This window comes from Ambystoma mexicanum, chromosome 10, assembly GCF_040938575.1.
Source record: "Ambystoma mexicanum isolate Mex_15411 chromosome 10, UKY_AmexF1_1, whole genome shotgun sequence".
NCBI classification, from domain to species: Eukaryota; Metazoa; Chordata; class Amphibia; order Caudata; family Ambystomatidae; genus Ambystoma; species Ambystoma mexicanum.
The window spans coordinates 519384674-519411520 of record NC_090932.1 but is presented as its reverse complement, the minus strand read 5'-3'; the positions used below and the strand labels follow the sequence as shown (position 1 = coordinate 519411520).

General features: G+C 44.6%; 1 protein-coding gene across 1 annotated transcript in view; it reads right to left on the bottom strand.

Annotated features, from left to right (window-relative positions):
- Positions 1–24549, bottom strand: part of PAK2 (p21 (RAC1) activated kinase 2) — a 1353994-nt gene extending 1329445 nt beyond the window's left edge. The window contains exon 1 of the mRNA XM_069618088.1: positions 24331–24549. The gene's annotated coding sequence lies outside the window, so the exon portion shown is untranslated. The remainder of the gene's footprint in view (positions 1–24330) is intronic.
- Positions 24550–26847: the final 2298 nt, after the last annotated feature.

The window sequence follows — 26847 nt, the reverse complement described above, 5'->3', positions numbered from 1 at the left end:
TAGCCTCAAAGCAATAGTTAAAGCACAGTAGCATAACATGAGCCAACGACTCCAATTTCCCTGCTTACTGTGGACCTGCTCTCCCTCCCTAATCTGTGGTCACATCCACATGAACACAATCTGCATAGGGAGCTCATGCTATATTTGTTTCACTTCTTTCTATATTTTGACAGCCTGCTTCCAAGTAAGGTGCCACTTTGTCTCACCGCAAACTACAAAAAAAGTCTAGCACAGAATAACATGAAACAAAACTTAATCACCTTTTTGACCTCAAGAAGCAAGCCATTTTTAATTGTACTGTACCCATCCGTTTCACCACTGCATTTCCTTACCAAAACTAACCTTTTTACACAGTCTATTCTTGACCAAGTCACTCTTGGCACAGACATGGCAGTCCCAAAATTACCACTCTACAGATTTGAGGGCAAAGCAGCCACCAAACTTCCAGGATTACCCAAGCACACTCTTGCATCCAAAATTACATTGTGTACTAACAGTTCTCCAACTCTGCCTTGAGACATAGTTGCCTCCTTCCTTTTGCAGAAACATTTCACCGAACAGGACTAACACATCCATGCCATCACAAAACATTCTTGCACCTCTGCATCTTTCCCTCCATGTTTGTTGCATCTACTACCCTCCATTCTATCCTCCGATCTTGCCCCCAATGATTTTCTTTCTTCCAGCAGACTAAGGTTTGAATGAGTCTAGCGGGGAGCCCAGTATAGTATGCCACGCCACCGACAAACCTAGGTGCTCCACTACTATTACAGTGGCGATTTGGACCAGTACAAGAGCATATTAACATGACAATCTAGACTTGCTCCATTTAGCTGACTCGTCGGAATTGCACTACGGACAACCCTATGGTGAAATAGAACCAGACACCCTGATAAAAAGCCAACACCAGTCTGGACATGTGAAGGTAATCCACACAAATATGGAGTCCAGACCTTAGGAACCTGTTTTTTTTTTTTAAAAGGAAGCTCAGTGGATTAAGAACAGGCCGTGGGTGTTAATAATGGTAGAGAAAGCATTAAGTGTGCAACTGTGGACTGCATGAAGAAAATATGAATTTTCTAGTGCAAGAATACAACCAGAAGCATAGAGTACCGGGGCTGAAACTACTCCAGATCAAGTGTCATATGTTGACTTCCCCTCAGACAGTGCTTTATTTGCTGTAGGTGGAGCACTCCCACCAATTATGCAGTTGTACATTTTATCAAGGTGATAATTACTTCTAGCGATTTGCAAATCAGCTGGGGTATAAGGGAGATTATAAATTGGTTGAGTTAATTTAATATGTGCATTTTAGACATTGTTAAGTTTATAACATGATGAATTATTTATTTTGCGAATGCAAACGAAGAGGAAAATCCCAAATAAATTTAGCATTACACAAATACAAGTTAATGGCCCCTGGCCTAAATGCCAGTTCTGCACAAGCACACCATGGTTCACTTGCCTTCAGTAAATTATCCTTCATCAATGGCTGGTGCAAAATGTGTGATCTGTCCAGGATACACGAAAATAGCGAATTATTGAATTGAAGGGAGCAGAGAGAGAAGGCGAAAACAAAAACAAAAAAGGCCTGTGTAAGGAAGGTGATGGCGATGGGAGCTGTATGCAGAGGGATGTGGGATGACTGAGGCGAGTAAAGGTGATGGGAGTGTTAGGGAAGTAAAAAAGGGAAAAGCAAAAATCGGTACGTTTAAAAATGTTCTTGATGTGCTAGTCATGCTTCATACAGCTTCCACTTTGATTAACCATCAGTTATTCATGTCCCATAAGAGATCCAGATATGCTACCCAGCTGGCTGCACATAGCCGACCTGTGCATATTTGAAGGAAAGGAAGGTGGGGGTGGAGTGGCTGCAGAGCCCACCAACTTCCGCGGCTAAGACCGCACCATGACCACCACACGCAAGGGCAGCGCATCTACTCAGGAACATAGATCTGTATTGCACAGACAATCATGCATGACATCCATGAACAAACAAAAACATAAAAGAAAAAGACCCCAAGCATGACCACCCTGAGCGATTTAAACCCCTCAAGCAACCAACAAAAGAACAATCTCGCACCAACAATGACAGACAGGAGTTGCAGAAGCTCAGTCTGACTATGAGTGGCAACTATGCCAATATACCTTCTCTATGATGTCAATCCAAACATGAAAAAGATGTCACAGGCCAGCAGCTGTGCCAAGAATCACAAGTTATATATATGTTTTAAAAAAGCATTGCAAGTGCTATACTACCTTTTGAATAATCTACAAGGTATCCTATGCGCAAGTACTGGGTGCAGACATGTCGGGACTCGAAACTGCTGGGAGCCATTTAGCTGTTTCTGGCCTAGAAGCCACCCGTTTAGCGTGGCACAACCAAAAAAAACTCCACTCTGCTGGACAGCTGGCGCCATACAAACATCCCAATACAAAAGGTGTTGCTTTTAGCTCCTGCTTATCGAAACTTTAAATTGGATCTGGATACATGCACATTGAAATATACATTGCTTAGGGCTCTTACGGAAGTGCAAACATCAGTTTATAGTACCAACAACATACGCCTGCTTACCGACCAATGTAAAATGTCCGAACTACCTTTAGCGCAGCTCCCCAAAATTGATATTTCGGTCTATGTATGACAAGGTGGACCAATGAGCTTTAGGTATTGTTCAAAGAACGAGAGAAAGCTCTACATGGAGTGCAGCAATGTATTTTATACAATGAGCCGAAGACACTTTTTTTAATAAGATCTTGCTTAAAAACAACCCATTTTATTATATTTGTAATTGTCAGCAAGCGAAATTTCAGCTTGACAAGGTTGTGATGCAAACAAACATTGATACTGCTCCAACAGGACAAATTACTGCCGGCTGGTTCAGCACCATTATACATATTTTTGCTATTTGACCTGGTGGTTATTTTTCAATACCATGATTCACAATCATAACACGCCATTTAAAGAGCTAGGCATTTACAAATTTAAGAAAAAAGCGATCTTTCCTGAAGAGCAAAACAAACGTGTGTGCAAATTATATCACGATAATACTAAAACAATATTGTGCTCTGGAAATGTCCTCGTACAGGTACGAATTATAGGTCAGAACTCTACTATTTTTGTCAATTGCTACCACCCACTTCAAAACAAAAACTATCACTTTACTGAATTACATGAACCAAGCTGCCGTTTCCTTACTTGGAACGGTGCTCGCTGGCGGCAAGCGTGTACAGACAGGTTAGGTTGCCTATGTGGACACATTTTCCTTGCAGGATAGAAATTAGCATAAAATGTTTATCCCAAAACGCCTAGAGGTGAACGAAATATAATCAGGCATGAAAAGACAAGCCTTTTTATACACGCTTCCTCACTTTTAAAAAGTTTGAATTCCTCTGTCCTCTCACGCAAATACCACATGCCCATCCCACCGCAGCTTCACATTCCATTGACTGCCGCAGTAACCAGCGGGGTGCAGGTGAAAAGAAGAAACAGTTAACATAATGTAATTCCACAGACAGAACAAGCATTGGCAATGCCAACAGTCTGGGCTTTTGAGTGGAAATGAAAAGGCAACTGCACGCACAGCCATATTGGTATTAACTGGCCCTTGATGGTAGCAGGTGTAAAATGGTGCGAGTACCTGGGCATCGAATAGCAGTGCCTTGCAAATGCGGAATACTTATTTAGAAGCCCAAAATGCTGGTTTTGCCAATGCTTGTTTTTAACAGGACTTGAGTGAAGGACATGCATAGTGCTTATAAATAAAGTGGCTGAAGGAAGACCTGGTTACAAATTAACCATCAGAAGTCCGCTTTGAAAAAACACTAGCAGGCACTTAAAGTGCAGGATGCAAAGTTTGAAGGGGAGACGTCTAAAAATGAGCACAAAAACTTCCATGTGGAGGTGTTTTGGGCAGGGAGGGTTGTGAACTGGGTGGAAGTGGCTGTAGGAGTTAGCATGGCCATTTGCAGTCAATGGGTAGGCAAATAACCTAAGAAAACCGACAAGCGTTGTGTCCCTCCTCGTTTGACATTTCTCCCCATCAGCTTAGTTTGATACAAGGTGGTGCCCTAATGCACCACCTTACAGCAAACTAAAAAACAGCAGTAATCCAAATAACCAAAATGCCCACTGATACAATTTAGCCTCTAAACTAATTCCAATAAAATTGAGAAGGGAATTGCAACCCCAACATTGTTTGATGAGAGGGGAGCAGGAGTCGAATCGGCTGACTGCAGTGTTACATAAACGGTGCACGATTAGACCACCTTCTGAAATCTGCTGTTGAAATGGAACGAGTGTTTGATATGGAGGTATTTGGTAAGTAGCTGCAAATGCTGAATCCGAGTGATTTGCCCACGGCTGAAAGTACCGCGGGCAAATCGTTAAGGTGCAAACTACCAAATGTTCGCTCATGCGAACATACATACATTCTCACACCAACACACCCACCGCACCCACACCCCCAACATAAACAAAGCCCACTTACCTTCATCTTCACGCTGGTTCACTGCAGAGCCAGTTCCCTTTCACTTCCGTGTTTGGGAACCGGCGCTGCAGGGTCCTTTTCTTTTTTTTGTAATGTAAGGCTGCAGGGGTGTCCTCCGCAGCCCCCGCTCACTATACCATAAAGTATAGTGAGCAGGGCAATGCGGGGGGACTCCTGCAGCCCCTGTTTTTTTAAATTATTTTTTATTTTTAAACGGAAGGCTGCGGGGGTGTCCCCTGCAACCCCAGCTCACTATACCATAAAGTATAGTGAGCAGGGCAATGCGGGGGGACTCCTGCAGCCCGTTTTTTTTAATTATTTTTAATTTTTAAACGGAAGGCTGCGGGGGGACACCCCAGCAACCCCCGTTTTATTTTTTCAATGCTACCACCACAGGTTCGAACTTTTGGTGTTCGAACCTTTGGTGGTAGCATTTTTAGATCTTTTGGTCAATGCAAACATTTTATTTTTTTCGTAATTTCGACCTAAACCGATTATGCTGATAGGGAGACTGTTTTAGGAAAACCTTGAAAAACTCGATTAAGGTTGACCTTATTTCATCAAATTTGTCGTTGTTCGCCCTGTAATTGAGCTTCAGAAAACATCCATTAATTCAGTATGATGAATTCCCTTTTTACAGATATACAATACACATTTGCTACGTTTGTCTTTTTTTATTGTATTGGTTTATTTCAAACCATATACAAAGTACTTACAAAGATAAACACAAATCACAATCCTCTGTAAAAATAAGATAAATGCATACATACATATCAAAAACATCAGTTAAGTACAAGGTGTTTTGCATAAAATATAATGAACAATTTTTAATTAATTTCAATTTGATTTAAAAAGTTACAGCTTTAATTAATAACGCAATCGGTTGAGCAGATAAAATAAGTTCCCAAAATGCATGTGTATTAACTAAGCATTCCTCATAGACATACTCGATAAATTGTATTCTTAGTTCTTGTAAGGCGCAACAATCAAATAAATGTTTCAAAGATTCAAAGTACCAATTGACAATGTGCCCTCTAATATATAAAATCTCCCGAGTATGTATCAGATTCAATCTTAACTCATGAAAGTTTTCATGAAATCTCCCATTCAGACAACGAATCAAATAATGTGTGAGGGTATTTCCCCTTTCTGTACAAAAATCACCGAGCAGTCTATAGGAGGTTGGCTTCTCACGTTTTATCCAATCATTCTCAAAAACGTTCCTCTTTAATAGAACATAATTAAAACGATTAACTTCCTCCTGTAATTCATTTTCTTATACAATTCTTGTAGTTACCCAAAAAAGATTCTCATTTTTTACTTTAAGTGCCTGTACACTAAATGATACAGGCACTACGGGTTTGCCATCCGTAACTTCATATACACGCGAAGCACATTCCAAGTGACAAATATGCACACCATTTAGGAGGCTCAATACCTTCCTCCATATAAAGCCCTCTAGTTACACAAAATCATACTTTTCCGCAAGAGTAGTTACCTCGAAAACGTATATTAGAGCGGTTACCACGTTTTGTTTATTAAAAGTGATAAACGGTTTTAGTGTGAACCGACAATACTTTTTATAAACATAACACATTTGTGCCCTCAGCTGCATCGCTTTCTCTTGAATAGAGTTAGGCCATATAGACCCAAGTAAAATTCTAAGGAGGATAAATCCTAAATATTTCTATGTGTGCTCGTTAGGCAGAATTATATGCAGTACCCTTTGGGAACAACACACACAATTAAGACTACAAGTGACAGTACAATTTCATCTTTGGTACAAGCCTGTACTACACAGTAAAGTGGTAGCAGAGCAGCCAGACTTATCTCAAGAGTAAGTGAGCAGTATCAAATAGTTACACAAAAGGACAGCAATTACTATGATCCAGGCAAACACTGACTCAATGTTTCTAAGTAAAAGAATATATATTTACTCAACAGTTGTATAACATTTCACTATTATAAGTAAGTTAAAGAATCACAATCAAAAATACACACCACCACTTCCCTTACATTCCAGACAAGTTAAACTCACAGAATGAAGTGGGAGCAAAATGACACTCCAGCTATTTAAAAGAGAGGGAAAGACAAAAGTTATTAGAAATTAGGCAAACCAACAGGTAGTACTCCGGGCAATTGAACAAGAGGAACTTCAATGAGATCAGCTAGAAAGGGCTTAGGGCCAAAGTCAATGGGTCAAAAGTCTTTTGCTCAAGATCACACCGTTCGGGGTAGTTCGCAGTACAGTTCGTGGCACAGATTCCGGACGAGGTTGGTTGGTAGAAAAGTTTGTTCAAAGAGAAGAGAAGGACAAGCCCTCGGATTGGCAAAAGATTTAAAACTCTTGCCGCGGTTGACCGAAACGAGCAACCGGATTTGCACAGTACCTTGAAACTGAGCTGTAGCTGAGGTGGACGTTCCTGGTGGTTCCTGCAGGCTCACGGTTCCTGAAGCGACTGTCGGACTGACATGAAGTAGGAAGACTGGAGGGTCCTGCGCCACCCAGGGAAGAAACCAGCAGCAGAGCAAAACAACAAATAAAAGGTGTGCTCCTTAAAACCCAATCAGGGTCCGACCTTCCTGGCTATCCGGCCCACTGTAGCTCTGTACAGCGAATTCGACCAGAGGAAGGGTCCTAGCTTGTAGTTTGGGCGAACTGGTTGGTCCAACCAGCTCAAGGGAAGAAGTTTCCTGGAGGATATTTTCTGTCAGATTCTGGAGATTCAGGCCTGCAGCAAGGCTTCACCAGGCGGTTTAGTCTTTGTAGGGGTCCTCTTCTTCCAGTTCCTCGTTCGTCCTTTCGTTCCAGTGGCAACTCTGCCTTTCCAGTCCCAGAGACCTGCTTTTTATGCAGTTTCACCCCCATTCATACAGCCTGGCTGCCGATCACACAGCAGTGTGGCTGTCCTGGCAAGGACAGCCCCCTTAGCCAATCAAACAGGAGTGCGAATTGGGTACCAGGGGAACCCATGGCAGGGGTTCGAAGACCCCTGCCTCACATCCTGCTTACCTAGACTTTCAGGCGCCTTAAGGAGGGCTTCTGTGCAGAAGCCCACGAAAAGACAGCGAACAAAGGAATCATCCCCGGTTTGGCGTGCAGAGAAAAACACAAGAAAGACTTTAACAAAAAGAGATAGCGAATAAACCCAGCCGGAACCAAAATAAAATGTATTTGGTCAAGCAGGTTTATGTTTGAGGCTAATATAATAGACTAAAACATTACCACGTTTATAGAACATAATCACGGTAGAAAAGTTAGGATAGTTGCCACCAGCCAAGTCTTAATGTAAAGGGAGCGAAACAAGGCTTCAAGAGACGCAGACAAAAAGGGAGAGTTAACCCTTTCCAATACTCCATGCAAGATGGGGTGTACTGGGTCTGTGGTTTAAAGTGACTAAAGTAAAGTTAATGGCAATTTTACCCTTTTCTGGGGGACAGTAGTCAGCCCCAGAAAATGGAGTCGGTGGGAAGTCTAAAAGACAAACCAGTGTCACTGCACTGAAGGTGCAGTGAAACACACACACACACACACACACAAGTGGTGCTCATGGAGCAGGTGAGGCTCCAGAGCCCATGAACACACAAAATGGTAAAAACACACATGGCAAAACACATGTAAGAGTTGGAAAAAGACTCACTCTTACCAGGTGAAAAAAATAAATCCTAGAAATCCAGCAAAGCTGCTGAGGGACTCATTAGGTAACGGAAATCAGCCATTTATGAGAATTCTCCCTAACAATGCTCCACAGCCAAAGATTTCCCTTCCATTCGCTAAGTGAATTAGGCGGCTTGCTCCTAGATCCCCCCCCCAAAAAATGATGCTGTTTTTTGTCAAGTTTCCCTTCAATCCATTCATTGACAGTTTTGACAATAACATTTGCAGACCCAGTTGGGTACGGTCTAACAGCAGAATATTGTTGGCGTAGCTCAACCAATAACATCTCTCATCTAATGTCGGCAAGATAAAAGAAGCTGTGGCCAGAAACTCTCATACCTCTCGCAGTAAGGATAGGCCCCGTTACATAACCCTGAGCATTTAGCCTCACTTGGATTGCTGTATTTACATGGATGTGGACCAAGTGTCCAAAAGATGTTCTGGAAAGTTCAAAGTTTCTGCCACAAAATGTGCCTATCCACCAGGTCAAAAGACAGGCAAAAGTCAACAGTTGCTACATAGAGTGGGTTCGCACCTTTGAGTCCTGCTTGCTTTAACGTGTTTATAACCAGGCCATTGACATCTGTGCCGATCCCCCTTCTGAACCCTGTCTGGAATTTCAACAATGTTGGACTATCCATCTCTCCGTTTCCTGCAATAAGCATATGTAGAAGATCTTACTCTCAACGTCTAGTAACGCAATCCGGCGGTAGCTTGAGGGATTTGAACGATCCCCCTTTTTTTTTTATAAATTGGAAATATGTTAGAAAGTCTCCACAATGCAGAAAGTTTAATTGTGAAGATGTTTTCAGAAAGCGTGCCAGAGCCCAAATCCAAAGATCTATTTTAAGAACCATATTACTCAAACCGTTGGGACCTGGAGCTCACAAATTAGATGCTGAGGCAATACCCGTATGGACTTGCTCTACAGATATACTAACCTCCCAGCTACCCTAATTTCTTTTGCCGTTTTTCCATCGACAGCGCCTGGTATAATTTGCCAATGTGTTCCGAACAATCAGCTTCCGGATTGGGATTAGTGCACGCGCCCTCGACCACCTCATCATTCATCATGGTCCAACATTTTCTGGCATTGTTTACCATTTGTACATTCAACATGGGTGCTACATCTTCACAGGCCTACAAGAAGCTATTGGACTTAAGCCAGTTTTTATAGGACTGCCGTTGCTTCCTTAATTCCTTCAGTTTTTCTACCAACTCCAGTTCACAAATGTTGACCCTTCTAATATCTGCTCTCAACAGAATTCGTGTTTTGTATTTTTAATTCTTAATTGGCGGCTCGCATAAGCACCTTATTAACTTATCTGAAGGCAGCTTTTACAGCCGGTCAATAAACAGTTGGAAATACTCCACCGAAAAGAGCAGAGTCTTATATGGCAGAGAGGTACAACAGCAAACGGAGTGCAATTCCAGATTTAGTAATTTCGATGTACTCTGTCCAGAAGATACTGTTCTTATGTACATTGGAGATATTTGTGCATGTAGATTGACTAATGGATTAATTGGAACGTTTAGGTAAGTTTTCAGGAGTGATTACTCAAGAACTACAAAACTCGAACAAGTCCAACCAAGATTTAGATACCTCCGTGTGCTCAGTAGGGGAAGCCGGGATGTCCCCTTTTACCTGGCCATTGAGGATGTGCAAATCCCAGGACAAACTGAAGTTTCTGCAAAGAGCACCATATTCCCTCTGTTTCCCCTGACAGTCTATGTCATTAGGAACCCCCAACTTCGCACACAATAGCATTCCAATTCCCGGCCATAATTATACCTCCCTCCGGGACCCTATGTATGAATGATTCTAGAATCTCACCAACTGTTTCAATTAGATTAATATGCACAGAATGCAAGGGGGTGCCAGTAAATGTTAATGATCAAAATCTGAGTCACTCTGATGCCATTTGTTAAATTAAATTCGACGGCTAGGACTCCCAATACTACTTGGCAAATGTTTCCCTGTGAACCCTTAGGTAGTCTTAACTGCCGTCAACCGGCCTCCAGAGGGGCTTTCAGCAAGGATATTTACTACATGTTGTGTAAACGTGAGATAACTAGACCAAAGACCCATGGGCAGAGGTCTCGAATTAAGATTATGGTACCTGAACTAAGGATGCGTGTGATGGCGGCATTCAAACATAACCTCTGATGTTGCAGGATAGTACTGACAAATTAAGATCTTATTTTTTAGCAAGTTCTAGATTTGGGCCCTGCTTGACACTTCAATGGTCCCATATGTAGTCATCCTGACTAGGGTTCTGTTTAAGGACAAATGCAGTAAGCCAATTCCACCCTTCATTAACTTTTGCGAGGGGTGTGTTGCTTGGCAGCCATGGACTAGGCTGCTCTTCTGTAGAGCTCCCTAGATCCAACAATCTATCCGTGTAGGCGCATGCCTATAAACTGCAATAGCCAGCCTGAAAACAAGATGAATGCAGCATGAAAGAAAGCGGATTCCGATGCGAGTTACTGTGAACGGATCGTGCAAGTATGCTTGAAGTTACGGAACTCTGAAGTCCCGGACGAAAGTCACCAGTGAATACCAAGATGGCGGCGAGTTTGGAACAAAGAAACTCAAGTGCGCAAGGACAATGCCCGGTAAGAAGCAAGCCGTGATAAAAGAAGCCAGCGTCCCCGCGAGTGGATCCGACTACGTAGGACAGGAAGAATACCCAGCGGGTAAGCAGAGATACGCGTCGGGGTGGCGGTCCGCCCCCAGACATCTGTGAGGCAGAAACGGCAGCAGCTTCCTGAGGGAAAAAATTACCGAGCGGATGGAGCACCCCCGTGGAGGCGCTGCTTAACCAGCGCGCCGGGGCCAGTGACTCCGAAAAACGTGGACGTTGCAAATTGGGAACCGGGCCAATCCGGGGGCCGCGGAGAAGCACAGTTTACAGCAAAGTGCGGGCGGCACAACAAAAGTCAGGGCTGGGAGAGAAGTGAGTAATTGTGGCACACCATTGATGTGCAGTATTGAAAACTACCCGGCGGGCCACAGGCAATGGGTACTACAAAACGCACAGACTGCTATATGTTGCACGATACCGCCTCTACCCTCGCTCAATAAGGGGGAAACAAAAAGAGAAAGAAACATTGATACATTGTCACCCAGGCAAGCAGCGCGCACTTCATTCTAGGATACTGAACACCCAGACTTCGAGAGCATGGCAAAATAGAATGTACAGGGACAATAGAGGTGCATGCTAAGCCCTAGGAACCAAGACACTGCTGTCAGAGGGCACAGACAGCGAAGCGAAGTCACAAACACAGAGTGCATGCTAAGAAAGCTCTGTGGAAATGGGGTGCTGGAGTGAAGTGTAGTCGATGCTACACTAGAAAGACAGTCGCTAAGCTCCGCCGCTTTGCGCATGGGGAAATAGCTGTGCCACACAAGGAAAATTGAAGGGATGCTTACACCCCATTCAGCGGTGGCCAGACAAGCCACAAGGAGGGCGACAGGGAGGAACATACCCCCGGTGAAGAATGCAAGAGGAACACATGGTTGGTATGACCGCAGCACACCCAATAGATGTTACTAGCCATATACCAGAGAGCCCAACCAGCTGAATTAACGACAGACCGGCCTCACTTCCCTAAAAGTTGCCAGAGCGCTGCAAAAACTTGGGAACAAACTCAAATAAGAGATAAAGGCCAATGCTTGGAAGAAAGCGGTGTATGTGGGACAAAGAAGGAGGAACCCCGGGAAACTCAGATGCTGTGCTGAAATGAAGTGGTGCCTGGACCGTAGAGGGGCAGCGTGGCCCTGATGGGCTAGAGGAGCAGGAATCATAGCTTCGCACAGGGCGGGGCCCCCCCCCCATTCTAAAGGACAAACGTAAACAACCAGTAGCACCACAAGGTGCTCCTCACACCAACTAAAAACCACGGGCCAACCCTGAATCAAAACACGGCCAACAACACGCAACACTCAGAAGAGGACGGGTTGCGCTGGGGACACAAGGTGGAATGGCGCACAAGGGAGGCAAAGGAAAGGGCAAGCAACCAACAATGGATATCTTTGCTAAATCGCAACAGACCCCAAATACACCTACACAAGCAACAACGGCCACATCGGATGGCGGGATGGCACCGTCAAATGAACATCAGATCCTAGCGGCCATAACTGAACTAAAATCCTCACGGGGAGCTGCGATGGCAGACCTGAAAGCGGCCCCAGAAACGAAGATTGATACAGTAGGGATAGAGGGAGGCCTGCTCAGACAGGATGTGCGAGCGCTGGCAGAAAGAACGAGCGGCCTTGAGAGTGCAGAGAAAGTCAACACATAGACCAGAACCACCAACGCTAGGGAGGTCCACATATTGAAACAGCAAGTGACCAATCTAGAGAATCGAGCAGAGGAGGCCGAAGGAAGAGCGCAACGCAATAACATACGCTTGCTAGGCCTGCCGGAAGGGGAAGGAAGGCCCGGACCCCACAGACTATGTGGAAAATATGCTCCTCCAGGAAATAGGAGCCGGCAAGCTCTCACAGGGATTTGCTATAGATTGGGCGCACGGGGCCCTGATGAGGCCTCAAGCTGGAGCCCCACCCCGGGCAATCATAGCCGAGATACTGAATTATAGAGACAGGGAAAGGATCCTGGAATTCTTCCGGAAAGGGGGAACAATAACACGAGCATCGGCGACGGTTACTGCATACCCGGATTTTACTATGGTGGTACAGAGACAACGATACAGCGATGTGGCGGTAAAAAGAAGATTGCGGACAACTGGCCTCAAATACATGCTTTTGTATCCTGCAAAACATAAGCTCTTACAGAAAGGCAAAGCACACTTCTTTGACACCTCGGAGGTGGTGACGGATTGGCTGGACCCTCAGGGCCTCCCGGAGTCTGGAGATGGGCAGGAGGAGAAGGACAGGATAAGTGACCCAGCATGATATCCGAGACCGCCGGGAGCGGGAGTGGTTCCAAGGCGCGGACAAGAACAATGATGGAGGCGTTGGTAAAGTATCGACTTCACCGACTGGCATGTTTAATAAGGGGACGTATTGGACTGGAATATAGAACTGCATAACGAAGCTAAGAGCAATAAATGCCCAATAGGAGATCTCAAAAGGGAGTCACCATAAGCGGAGGACCGAACCCCAGTAGATAGAGCAGTGAAGGCGCCAGTAGAGCGACACTTCCCTGCAGTGCCAGATTACAGGTGGAAGCCGAGAAAGGACTAGTTGCGGGGTGACTGGAGCTGGGCCACAGTTGGGTTGGGGGGGGGGGGGAATGTTGGGAGTTGGGAAATATGTTGGGGCTGGGAAGGGAGGAGGGGGAGGAAGTTGAAGTGTTAATAGCTAGGGGAATTTTTAAGTTTTTAAGTAGGGAAAGAGCCTACACATAATTGTAAAAACTCTGAACAGGGGCTGGGCAGATACAGCCAGGAGTCGAGATGGGACTGATACATGGGTGACCTCAGGGTAATCTCCTGGAATGTCAGGGGGCTCAACAGTTATTTAAAGTGGAACAAGGTCATGATGTGCTTGAGAAGGCAGAAAATAGACAAAGCTCTCCTACAGGAGACACCTTACGAAAGAGAAGCTAGATGTGCTCCAAAAGAAATGCAAAAGGAACCGTCATTGGGGCCACATACTCGGCATTTGCCAGGGGGGTCATCACATGGGTTGCGCTGCAAGTCCCGTTCCAGCTACTACAATCCTCAGCGCAGTCAGATGGGAAGATGGTGGCAATACGGGGGCGGATTGAAAATAAAGAAATGTGCATAATACATATGCCCCGAATCAGGACACAGTGACATATTATAGGAATTTATACAGTAAATTGAGCCAATACATGGGGGGGGGCGATATGGGGAGGAGACCAATTGTACGCTGATCCTGAAAATAGACTGCTCGGACAATAAACAAGACAGGCCATCCCTAGCAGCAAAGGCCCTACAGGCTCTGCTGACGGATTTCCGCCTGGAAGACACATGGAGGGCTCACCACCCACAAGAAAGGCAATATTCACACTACTCTGCCCCACAAAACCAAACCTGCAGGAGATTAGATTACATCTAACACAGGAATTGATAGCTGAAACAATACAGAGGCAAAGGTCCTATCGGACCACTCGCCACTGGTCCTAACATGGCAATACAGACCCCCAAGAGCTAGGATACCGACTTAGAGCAGAGGCACTGAAGGATGCAATATTTAGGGAGGACCTGAGCGAAGAGTTTGTACAATACTTTGAGACTGATACTGGGAGCGTAGAATCAGCCAGTACTTTGTGGGAGGCCTTCAAGGTAGTGACAAGGGGGATAGCGATAGTCAAATCTAAAGGGCTACAAGGAGGCATAGTAAGAAATCTGCAACAGCAGAAACCGTACTTGAGACAATCCCAAGTAAGGGCGGGGACATGAAGGAAGATGCCGATATTATAAGCCAACTGCAACTGAAGTGTGTAGAGCACTGGGAGAGACTGTAATTTGAATTATAGGAAATATGTGGAAAGGCATCACGCGGGAGGGGATAAGCCCGGTAGGATATTGGCATATTGGCATGGCTATACAAAAGTGAGACCCCCCCCGACCTGTGACCAGAGAAATAATAGGCCAAGATGGGCAGATGGTAGATACTCAGGAGGTGATCAATCGGAAGTTCCAAGAATACTACCGGAAATTATATGAGGATAATGAAGGATACGATAGCCGGGAAATAGCAGATACACTGGAAGACATGGGACTACCGCAAATAAGCGCTGAGGAACGAGAGGACCTAGACGCCCTGATCACTAGAAGAGCTGGAAGAAGTGGTGGTGCAGCTACCCACTAGTAAGACCCCAGGGGCCGATGGGCTACCTAGTGAATTCTATAAAACGTATAAGAATGAGGTGCTACCCCCGCTACTAAGGATGCTAAATGAGGCATACGAAACAGGCATGCTACCAGAGTCCCCGAGAGAAGCAATAATCATCCCACTGCCCAAACCCAACAAATTAGGTAAAGACTGCAGATCTTTCAGGCCGCTCTCAAAGCTAAATCAAGATAGCAAAATACTTACAGCAGTGTTAGCAAATAGAATGAAAAGGATAATTAACAAACTAATACACAGACCAGACAGGATATGTCCCGCGTAGGAACATATCTGATAATCTCAAGACTCCACCGAGTAATAGAATGCACAAAAGAGGTCGCAGACGAGATGGCTATCGTAACACTAGATGCGATCAAGGCCTTTGACTCTGTCAAATGGCCCTGGCTGATCGCAGCTCTGACACACTATGGGATAGGACCAGGGTACTTTAAGTGGGTCAAGTTACTGTATAGCGCACAGATAGCCCGAGTAAAAACGGGAGCCATCTTCTCCACAAAATGGCAGTTAGGAAGGGGGACAGACAGGGATGCCTGAGGCCCCCGATGCTTTATATCCTAGCACTGGAACCGCTGGCGATCTGCTTGCGACAACAGTATGAGGAAGTAGCAATCAAAATAAAAGGAGAACCGCACTTACTCTCACTATACGCAGATGATATGCTATTGTGCTTGCGATACCCCGAGGAAAATCTCCAATACATCTTGGAGGTGATGGAAAGATTTGCTTTGTTGTCAGGTATAGCAGTGAATCCCAGGAAATCATGCAGATTCCATTGGGAAGATGTATAGGGATCCCACATAACGAATTACCGGTTTTACAAACACCATGGGAGCCAAACACGTTTAGATATCTGGGGATAGATATTTATCATGCGATAAAGGTGGAACAACCAACCACTAACAAAGCAATACAGAAAATTGGGAATAGCATGAAGTTTTGGTCCAAGCTCCCCTTGATAATGATGGGCAGAGGGGCGCTGTTGAAAATTGTGGCGTTACTGAGGCTACTGCATTATTTTGGGAATATCCTACACTTAATACCGGGGCGATTCTTCATCAAACTACAGAGCATATGCAGGGGTTTCCTGTGGCATGGTATTAGGAATAGAATTGCCCTTTGAAAGTTGCAGAATACATATGATAAAGGGGGGATAAAATTGCCAAATTACGAGATTTACTACCTAGCTAGCCAACTGCAATATGTGGCCAAATGGTTATCGGAGGACCCCACCACAGAAGTCGAGATTGCTGAGATTGGAATGTGCCCCGTTCTTCCTTAAAGAGATGACATGGCTGCCCATGGTAGAGTCGAAAGTGCGATCAAAGATGCTGGTGCTGGGATGGGGAATATGGCGCAGGGCGTGTCGGGCCATAGAAAACCCAACCCTGTGCTCGCCACAGATACCACTGGTCGCACTGGCAGGAAGGGATGGGCAACTAATACAGACAATAAGGAGGCACTGTAATAATGGGTGACATAGCAAGAAGGGGTAGTATTCAGAGCGTTGACAGAGGAAACGGGGCTGCATGAAGGACAATATATTACATATAATACATTGGTACGGCGGATTAAAGACACATGGTCAGAGGTAGCGCTAGATGAACAACCCGACTCCGCCATAGAAACAATATATGACATAGCAGATGGGGGTCATGAAATATCTAGATTATATCAACTATTGATGTCCAGAGTGCGGAAAGAGGTGGTACAATTAAGAAAAAATTGGGAGGAAGAACTTGGCGACTCCATGAGTGATGGGATGAGAGCGCAGATCCAAAGATACCACAAGAAAGTTTCCAGAAACGCGAGGTTAAAACAGATATAGTTGTACATAACACAGGGTATATATGACCCTCCCAAAAAATAGCCAGATTTAAGAACGCAAACAGGCAGGCATGTCCCAAATGTGAGGAGGGGAATGTGGGAATGACATGTTTTGGGCATGCCCGGAAAGTGGGAAATTCTGGGAAGAAATATCTCACCCACTAGATGAAAAGGGGATTAAACTAAATATCGAATCAGCATGGGCATGCCTAGTAGGATGATTCCCGAGGCCACGGCACCTAAGACATGTGAGCAAATTAAAAGACCTGGCGTATATACTCTCCAAGCGTAGAATCGCTATGGGATGAAAGGCGTGCAATAGACCTAAAATGGAAGTGTGGTGGAGAGACCTTCAAAAATGGACTGAAGCCGAAACAGCAGTATGGCAGGAAATGGGAAACAGGAGGGGAGGAGGTGGAAGCATGCCCGACGGCCTGGAAGCATTTAGTAGCCACGTTATATGGGCCCACCCAGGACGGGTCGAATTTCAGGACATTGGAGTACGCACCCCTGAAGCAGAAACAGATAAACGGGAAACGGAGTAGGCTCGAACGGGAGGGGGATTTGGGGGTAAGCAACGGACATGCAAATATAAATGCAAATTTTGTGTAACATAACAATAAGTAGTACAAGTCTGTTGGAGGTTTTGGTTGTAAAAGCAATAAAAACCGGTTAAAAAATTACCTTTTGCGATTGCTACCCGTTTGTTAGTCAGAAGGCTATTTCTAGAGATGTCAACCTCGGCCCGCAAGATTCTCAAGCCACTATCCATGACAACACTATTTTGCTTGCCTTTTATGTCATTAGTTTTAAAACCCTCAAAAACACACCGAGAATCAAATTTACAATAACATAGTCGCAAATCAAACCGTAATAACCTAAGTGCTTCCACTTCTTCTAACAGCATTGAAAAAAACAGCTCGAGAAAGAATTTTGATTACAACAATATAATTTATTTTACTGTCACAGAACTACTCAACCAAGGCCTTTGTGGATATCAGATATGTGTGAAACGTATCCTCACATGCCGCGCTCACTTACCAAAAATATATATATTCGAACCAATTTTATCAAAAAAGCCAAACGGCTGAGTTTATTTGTGAAAACACACAGTCTGAGTTATTGTTCTGTGTTAGGTTTTGAGGGAACAATTAATAAGAACTATGTTTGTCATTGGCCTGACTGGTTTTCAGATACTGTGTATAACAAGAAGTCACCATTTTTCAACATGTCAAATTGCCCAATATAACCATAACCTGTTTTCTGTGAGTAGTTATTCTCCATAAAGTATTAAAGGCACAGTTTGTATGAACACTCAGGGGAAAATAGGCAGGTAGTTTGCCAGATATCGTATGCAACGTATACACAGTTTAGCATAGCAAGTTTCACAACGTGAATACAGCATACTAAAATACCAATATAACATGGCATAACCATTTGTCAACAGTTTTGCCTATTGCAGACACGTGTTTCAACCCGGTAGGGTCGTCATCAGGGCCCTTAATCTTGTTTTACATTGTTATCACAATACTAAGTCATATATCCACCATTTGGAAGTATGAGGAAAAAACTGCATAAGGAGTCAAAAATGAGCCATGACCATCTTAGTAACACATTTGCGCGTGGACAAGTAGAGATTCTTGAATTTGTAGATTACCTGCACACCTGCCAAATTTGTGGTACTTGTTTAGAAAGCAAGCAATGAAAAGTAAATGGTTGCGGATAACAAAATTGTCTTTGGCGTAACTAGATGTGCAGGTCCAGAGACTTACGTATACCACATGGTTGCGAGCAATAGTGTTCCTTCGCTTAGGAAGCAGAACAAATGAGCTGTTCTGCCGTGTATCCTTTGTGGATATCAGTCTGAACCTAGGGATCTCGTTGAACAAAGCCAGTATGTTCGATCTGTTCAGTAGGAGCTCCCTGCTGTGTGCCAGATCTAATAAGTATTCCAGGCTTAGAAATGGATGAGTCATGTGACCACTCATTTAATAAAGCAGTCGTCTTTAAATTTCCATGTACTTTCTCTTTCTCTCACTTAAAGGCTGTAAAAAGTCCCCGTTAACTCCCAATTTAGGGAGATTACATAAATGTCCTAACGAACGATGTTGGGGGGACCACGATTATGGACTGGGGGTATTAGCATTGCGGTAGCAGTTAAATCAAGGTCCTTTCCCAGACATAATTGGGGTTAATTGGTCCCAGATATATTGCGTTTGCACACCCCTATCAAAAGCATTTTGAATAATGGTGGGCGAGACACTCTTCTCACCAATTCTGTTTATGCGCTGTCAATCTTTACTAACAGTATTAATAAAGGAGGTACTAGGACCCGGTTAGGAGATCTTATTTATTTTGCCCAGCTTGCATTGACTCCCTTTATTAAAAGGTACCTCTTCAACACGATTTCTTGTCGGGAGGTTAGTTAGTGAAGATGCAAGGCAAGAGATCCATAGCTCTCCTATCGTCTGTAGCCAAAGTCCTGGGTTGGAGTCCCAATAGATTGACACATTGCAAAGATACGTTCACAGATTTCAAAACCACCCTTTGAGGAAGCCTGTTATCAATTACAACACCATTGTTACAGGTTTGTGTTTCACTAGAAATCTGGCTTACTTTTCAAGTTTTACTTTTTAAAATCGGTCACTATTTTTGGTGTTCCTTCTCCAGATTATTTGAAATGCATTCTGTTAATGGCCAGCCACCGCTTTTAGTCGCAATGCAATCTTCTAGCGGCAGTGGCAGAGGAGAGCCGATATGGAATCCGCTGCAATGGTTGAGGCAATCATATTACCTGTGGTCTTGTCAGGAGGCTGGATTTTTTTTGTAATCGTTAAAGGTGGGTGCATGCGCCTTCCTTAACGGTGAAATGCTAATCATGTCAGCGGCCGTAGCTGCCTCCTCTTCTGCGTTAGCGGCCGTAGCTGCCTCCTCTTCTGCGTTATAGATATGGCGCAGAAATTTACGGGCACTTTGTTGATGCATTCCTTTTTTCATGGACTTTCTCACCTGCCTCCCCTCCCCCTCTACCACTGCGGAAACCATATCTTGGTTACTCGTTGTGCTGAATATAATGCTAGGAATCTCTCTTATACAGCTCCCACTATCTGCTACCTTTACTGCAAGAGTTAATTGTATCACCACACTTCTCCCCAGAATCGGGTGGAGCATTCAGAGTTGCTACACTTGAGTTAAGTGATAAAGCCATAGGGATCGATTTCACAGTTTCCAAAACGGGTCCTCTCTCATGGGATCGTTTCACAACCTTGTTTCGGCTGTTAGGGCTTTGATTGCCTAGGTTCTCAATCTTTATGCCAAGTTCAGTCAGCATCAGGGTGTGCGCCCGCAAGTAATACTTAATGTTTTCATACAGACCCACAAAAAAATGTTAAGTACAGAGTTCAAAGCCGATATGGATGGTAATGTTAATTTTATTTTTTCATCCATATACCTTAAGAGTATGATACATTTCAGGTCTACTCTTCTCCATCGCAGCCTACATAGATGTAATGCTACTACTAAATTATAGCTCCGTGAGGAGGGTCGGTTTGCCCAACCACAGTTTGGATAGCAGATAGTAGTGAGCCATCCAGCAAGTGATCCAGGTGGGTTTGATCCATGTTCAACTCAATAGGGAACATCTGTAGCAATAGCCCCTTAGTTGCATCCAAAATGCTTCGATCCTTCCTATATAGTTGCAGTTAGGGTAGGTGGTATGGATTTAGTTTCTGTACTAATTCCGGATTGGTGGGGGAAATCAGTAAGTTTTTTGGCCAGCAATCTGAGTCATGGATGCCTGTTCTAGATAACTCTTCTCAGTCATTTTCAGTGGATGCAGGTAGTCCTGCGGGATCCACCCACAGTCCAGCCCGTATAGCGTTAACCACTTCTTCCTTTCGCCCCACCATTTTGGCCGGTTCTTTCCCCTGGTTACAGGGCATCCCTGCTTCTAAAGATACAGGTACCGCCACTACCACCGTCTTCCCTCACCGGATCTGATGTGTTTAATAGAACTTGGTTCCTTAACGAGTAAGTTGATTTACTCGTCATGGTTACAAAAACGTTTGCCAGTCAGTTGCTGGAAAGCGGTGGGTGGTGCCTGGATACAGGAGAACAGAAATCAAGCTTGTTGGTTCGAGCCACTGACAATCAAGTTTCCCAAAATTTCAAAAAAGTTCTCAGATCTTCTGTTGGCCCGCTTCCCGACTCCAAATAAATAAGCAGACACAGCGGTTCAAAAGGGTATATCCAAGCCCTGCAGTTGCCACTCTGCACATTGGGTCACCGGAATGCACAGCTAAGCCTCAAGCTCTTTCGGCGGACCTGCATCGCTCCCCTGCTTCAAATGCAATGTGCAGGACAAAAGGAGGGAGCGAGGCACAAATAAAATAGTGTGTCCCGTGCCTTCTGCAACGGCTCTGGGCGTGTAGTCCTACACGTTCTCTCCTCTGCTCCTCAGGAAGCTCACTCCTAGCACAAACAGGAGCTCCAAACTGTTAGCCTCTTAAAAGTCTGCTTTGCAGAAAGTGTACAATCGTGTTAAACTAAAGAGGGGGGAACCAAGAGATCTAGTTGAATGCCAAATTATAAAGTGTTGATGCAGGAAGCCTGGGACCAAATTATTGCTGGCCAAACTTTGTTATCCATGGAACAGCACTTTACCTCAGTGAGCCATATCATGCTAAAATTGCCACAACCTAGATGAGAATTAGTCAAGTGTGCACTATAGGAAGACGTCCCTGATGCATTGTTTAAGATACTAAAATATTGCTCCATACAGAACATATAGAACGACCACTGACCGAGTGCAAACAGGATAAACATTCACACAATCATCCCTTGTAAGCCATGTTTCTTTCTTAGAAAAAAAATAAAATCAAATGATAAAAAATAGCTAATACGCAGTGCATTATCACCTTTAATTAAACAAGAAAATAATCCAATATCGTTTTAGCTATTCTTCAAAATATTGGGTGAGCTAGTGCTGAATTTGCGTGCTCTTTATTTTTGTGCCAAACAGTTGTGGAACTTGGAATCAAAAGGCGTTGGTTGCAATCGCACTACTACACATTATCAAAATAGTGTGATTCTGGGAAAAGTACATTACCTTAGTACGCTTGTGGCAAAATTATACAAATACAATAGCAACTATAAGCACTGTATAAAACAACTGCAAGTAAACTATTCTGTTCTACCTCCGCGTATTTAGCAGTGGTTAAGAATGCATAATTAACCTGTGCTCAAGTCCCCATACTATCACAGCAAGGTTATTCGAATTTGGGAGCACTGGATATGCATGTGGGCTCCAAGCTGAAATGGTGTATCCATTGATAGCATGAAGCTTAATATAGTGAAGAATGTGGCTTACTACATGTATCTCACTTAATAGACCATGCATCTTGTGACACCTGTCTACCTCCTCATCCTACGTAAAAGGACCGTGATGAGGCATTATGTAGGAAATGCAAACTGTGCGGGTGGTAAGGTTTGATGCAGTTTCAGGAGTGCAAGGGCAGTAAGTAGGACGGTTGAGCTATAGTGTGCGGTGGCAATATGTACGCTAGTGATGTAGCGTGAAACTGGGCATGTCGGTAAGCACTCGACTGGACACAAAAGTGATGGGTGGAAGGTTTCGAATTAATCTAAACCACTGGCAATTGCTCTGGGCCAACCTTCCACACCACCGTTTTTTAGCCCGTCTGCGCCATTGCAAAAGGGGACCAGCCATGTGCAAATCAGTCAGCAGCTGCCGCCACCGAAGGTAGCAGCCCAGCCCGAACTGCTAGGCCAGGTCCCCTCTGCACAGAAAACCAAGCAACCCCAGACATGTTTCGGCCTTGTTGGACCTCCTCAGTGAGGTGCAGCCTGGTTCCCTGTGGCGCAGCGAGCAAGGGACCCACGTCTGGGCATACCCTCTCTCACAAGGAGAAACAAACTGGACACAAAAGTGATGGGTGGAAGGTTTCGAATTAATCTAAACCTTCCACCCATCACTTTTGTGTCCAGTAAGCACTCGACAACACTGAAACTATGCAATCTGCTGAGCCATTGAAGACGGGGTTAATTAAGGCTGCTAAAATAAAATGCCTTGTATTGTGGCTTAATACACGAGTGCTAGTTTTGTTCATGATGAATGGAGGTAACAGAATTGTGTACGTCTAAAACTTCCGATTGACATTCCCACCCATTTCTTGCGCATCGCCGTCCAAAACACCTCCTCATGGGAAATCTTCGAACTGACTTTCTACAAGCCTTACCATCGGACTTTGCACTCGAAGTGCCTGCCAGTCTTCTAAGAATGAATGACTGAACTGGAGTTGTAAACCGGCTACTGGTATAACATAAACGTTCAGGTCTGCTTTCAGCCACTCGATTGATAAGCACTCTGCATGTCCTTCACTGAAGTCTTGTTAAAAACAAGCATTGGCAAAGCCAACAGTTTTAGCTCGTGTGAAAGTATTATGCATTTGCCAGACACTGATTAGATGGGAAGGTATTCGGCACAATTTTGCACCCGGTACCATCAATGGGCAGTAAATACCACTATGACTGTGGCTGGCAAGTGCCCTTCCCAGTCCTATACAAACGCCCAAACTGTTGTTGCCATTGCTTGTTTATAATTTGAACGTGGAAGCACATTTACCCGACTTTGTCAGCTTCTATGCCCGACAGTTTTATCAGCTCGTAATGACACGTCTCCTACAAGTTGCTAGTAGGACAACCACCGCGACAGGTTTACCTTATCCTTTTGCAGATATGCGTTTGCACACTTGCAATACTTGAGATTCAACAAAGCTAGCTTGGTCCAACAAGTTGCTTGTAGAACGACAAACCGATTTCTCTTTGTGCACCTTAAACGCCACACATGCGGTACATAAATATATAACATCAAGCAACTCGAAGTCTAATTAAATGCCGGGCTAATCATTTTAGTTCACCGTGCCCTATATGCAAAATTGAAAGCACATAGGGTGGTTTGATAGACACGGTTTGCAGTTGGAAACAATGACTCATTCGTACGTGGGTCAATAGACTTTACAGAATGAACATATTAAAGGACAGCATGCATGAAATAGTTGTGAAAACAATATCGCCTCAAGGCACGGATTTAAATCTAGCTATAGGAAACAAAGTTAGCCAGAGAACTTTGAAAAGCTTCTTTAAGACACAACATGTGGCAACTTTTTTGATATAACGATGTGGGGTATACTAGAGGCTTGTCCAAGGGGCTGGGGCAGGTGTTTGTTCTGGGGCGCGGGCAGGTGTTGGTTGGGTGAGGTAGACAAGTGTCTTTACAGGGGGGCAGGTTCGAGATCAGCTCGGCGTTTTAAAGAAAGAACCTAGCGTTGCCGGAGATAGGGGGTTGGTGGCGTTTTTTTTAAGTGAGTTGGAGGAGTTCACAGCTCCGGAAAGGTGGCTGTCAATACATGGCTGGACATTACCAGCAAGAGTTCTGGTGAACTCTGATACTAGGTATGACTTCACGCCCCCAAGGCCAGCGCCCTGCTCACCCTTCTTCAAGTGTCGCGGTCTCTTCGCCGTCAGTGGGCGGACTTCCGTCGCTTAGCACCTTACAGTCTCGGGCATATGGAACTGCAGCAGCAATGGCGGATACCTAAGGGGGAAGCGGAACCGCTTCTTCGGCCACAACCTAACGAGCAGGAGAAGGCAGGGCGTACTCGGGACACAGGAGCGCGCGGCACGCTCAGAGGCGGAGCGAATCACCAGGGGAGTGGCAACCCAAGCACTGCGCGTGAGCGAGCCAGACCCAATCGCGCGCACAACTGACAGCACTTGTGGGAGGCGAAACGACAACACACGAACAGCGCTGAGACAGTGAAGATGGACTACATTTCAAGTCCAGAGCTAAGATAATGTTAACCACAGGGGCGCAACTAAAGCTGGGGGCGGCGGGGGCATGGGGGGCCCTTGAGAAAATAGGCAGGGCCCCTTGAGAAAATAGGCAGGGCAACTTGGTTTACACCCCCCCTTGGTCTGGTGACCAAATTATCAAATAGTATATTTTAAAGAGGAATATGCAGAGAGGAATGGAAGTTTTTCTTGAAAGTAGCATCTTTAAAGTTGTACTGCATTTTTTCCAAGTGCATTTTTCTGAACAAACACAGTACAACTTTTAAAGGCATGGTCTAGTAAAATTTTTTATTGTCCCTACGGGTCGGCCATGTTTTTTTAAGCCTAAGTGGCTCGACTATAGAAAACTTTCCTATGGACCTTACCCGAGTTTTCGTCCATTAAACGCACGCGAAAACAAGCACCAGGGAGCCGCCATTTTCTGATAATCCTATCTTTTCCCCAATCGCCCTGGCTGACCTGCTTTTGAGGCACTAAATCAATTCCCCCACCCCTGAGCCTGACATTATCAAAACATTCATATTCCCCGCCTCTCCCCGTGACGTTACTGTGCTGCGTAGGCAAACGCGCCCAGTCGTCTTCTGCGCAACTCCACACAGAACCCGGAAACCAACACAGATCAACTCACAACACAGCGCGCCACAATTCGGAATATGAAACTGTACTTTAAAATGAAACAGCAACACGGTACATTTGGTAAAGTACATTTATTTGACATTAAATGTTTAGAGAATATTCAGCAATTGCCATATGAACTCCGGAAGCCATTTATTTTCTTTTATCTGTATCCGCAATAACTGTTCCGTTTCATCTTGAGTCAAGCGCTGTTCCTTTATGGTACACAGGGTGTTCATTTTCGTAAAAAGAATCACTTTGGAAGCACGGTGAACCGCAAGGCTGTTTCATCAACTAGGCACTAGTCCAGCCTAAAGGTTGATATGTTGCTTCTAGCCACTAGTACAGCGTAAGGGCATGTGGGCACTTGGCGATCGTCCCATAATATGGTGATCGTGCTCCAGTTGTTGACACGAAGCTGCAGGTGTCTGCTGAAGAATCCATCCGCCGGTGTCTCAAACAGATGGCATTGGCAGAAAGGGATCAAATACCTGTTATGAAAACAAAAAAATGGTAATTAGTCTCGCTAGCCGAACTTCATTAATATTACTCATTTTATTTATTACGGCCGATCAGAAACTATTTGCTTGCAAGGATAGTTCAATGGAGTATGTTTGTCTCTAAAATCAATGCGAAAAAGTAACGAGATAAATCGAGGCCAACACACAATGATAAACGACAGTTAGTCTACATGCGTGAGGAATGATATGATATATGATGTGGCATTTGTAACGCGCCTATACTCAAGTGTTTCTAGGCGTGACGAGGCAGGTGGGGAACAATGGCAGACAGAAAACGATCCTACTAGGCCAGATGTCTTTCTGATCGCACATGGGGAAGGGCTGTACATGGTTAGTTGAATACAAATTAAATAATAGGGCCAGCTGGTGGCAAGTGCAAGGTAAATGCCGGGAGAAGGGGCTGAAGGATACAGAGAAAGTCCCGTAATGCAGGGAAAAGTGGCTGGGCCAAGGACCGAGATCGGTGAGACCAGTGGACCTGCATGCCCATGTGCCCACTACGAACAGTTTTACTTGCTTTTCCTAGCTCTTCATTCATTCATTTATTCATGCATCCATTCATTAAATCTTCATTCCGGTATAAAAGCGTGTAAAGATTTACTTACATTATATTTGAAATTTCCATTGTGTCTCTTCGGAATGCAGTCTCTAAAACGGACCGTGCTCTTGACAATGATTTTTCGTATACTGACCTAAAACTGAAACTCAGTCTGAATTTTCTGCCTTATCGTCTCTTACGTTATTGCGCACTCCCTTCAAATGTAGTTCTTTCGGCATGGTCCCTGTCTCAAGGTCAAAAAACAATAGACCCTTATACTTCCAGTGCGACTTGTGGGCCTCATCTGGGCGCTGTCCTTTGCATTCTTTATTTGCAACATCACGTAGTATAGGCATCTGTGAGAACTTGAAGTTTAGAATCCGTCTATGTAGTGCGCCTCAATGTGCAAATGCGAACTGGCTTCTCCCCCAAATGCCACGGCCCGCTTGGCTGGCGCGTTCTAAGTGCCCCAATTTTGTCCC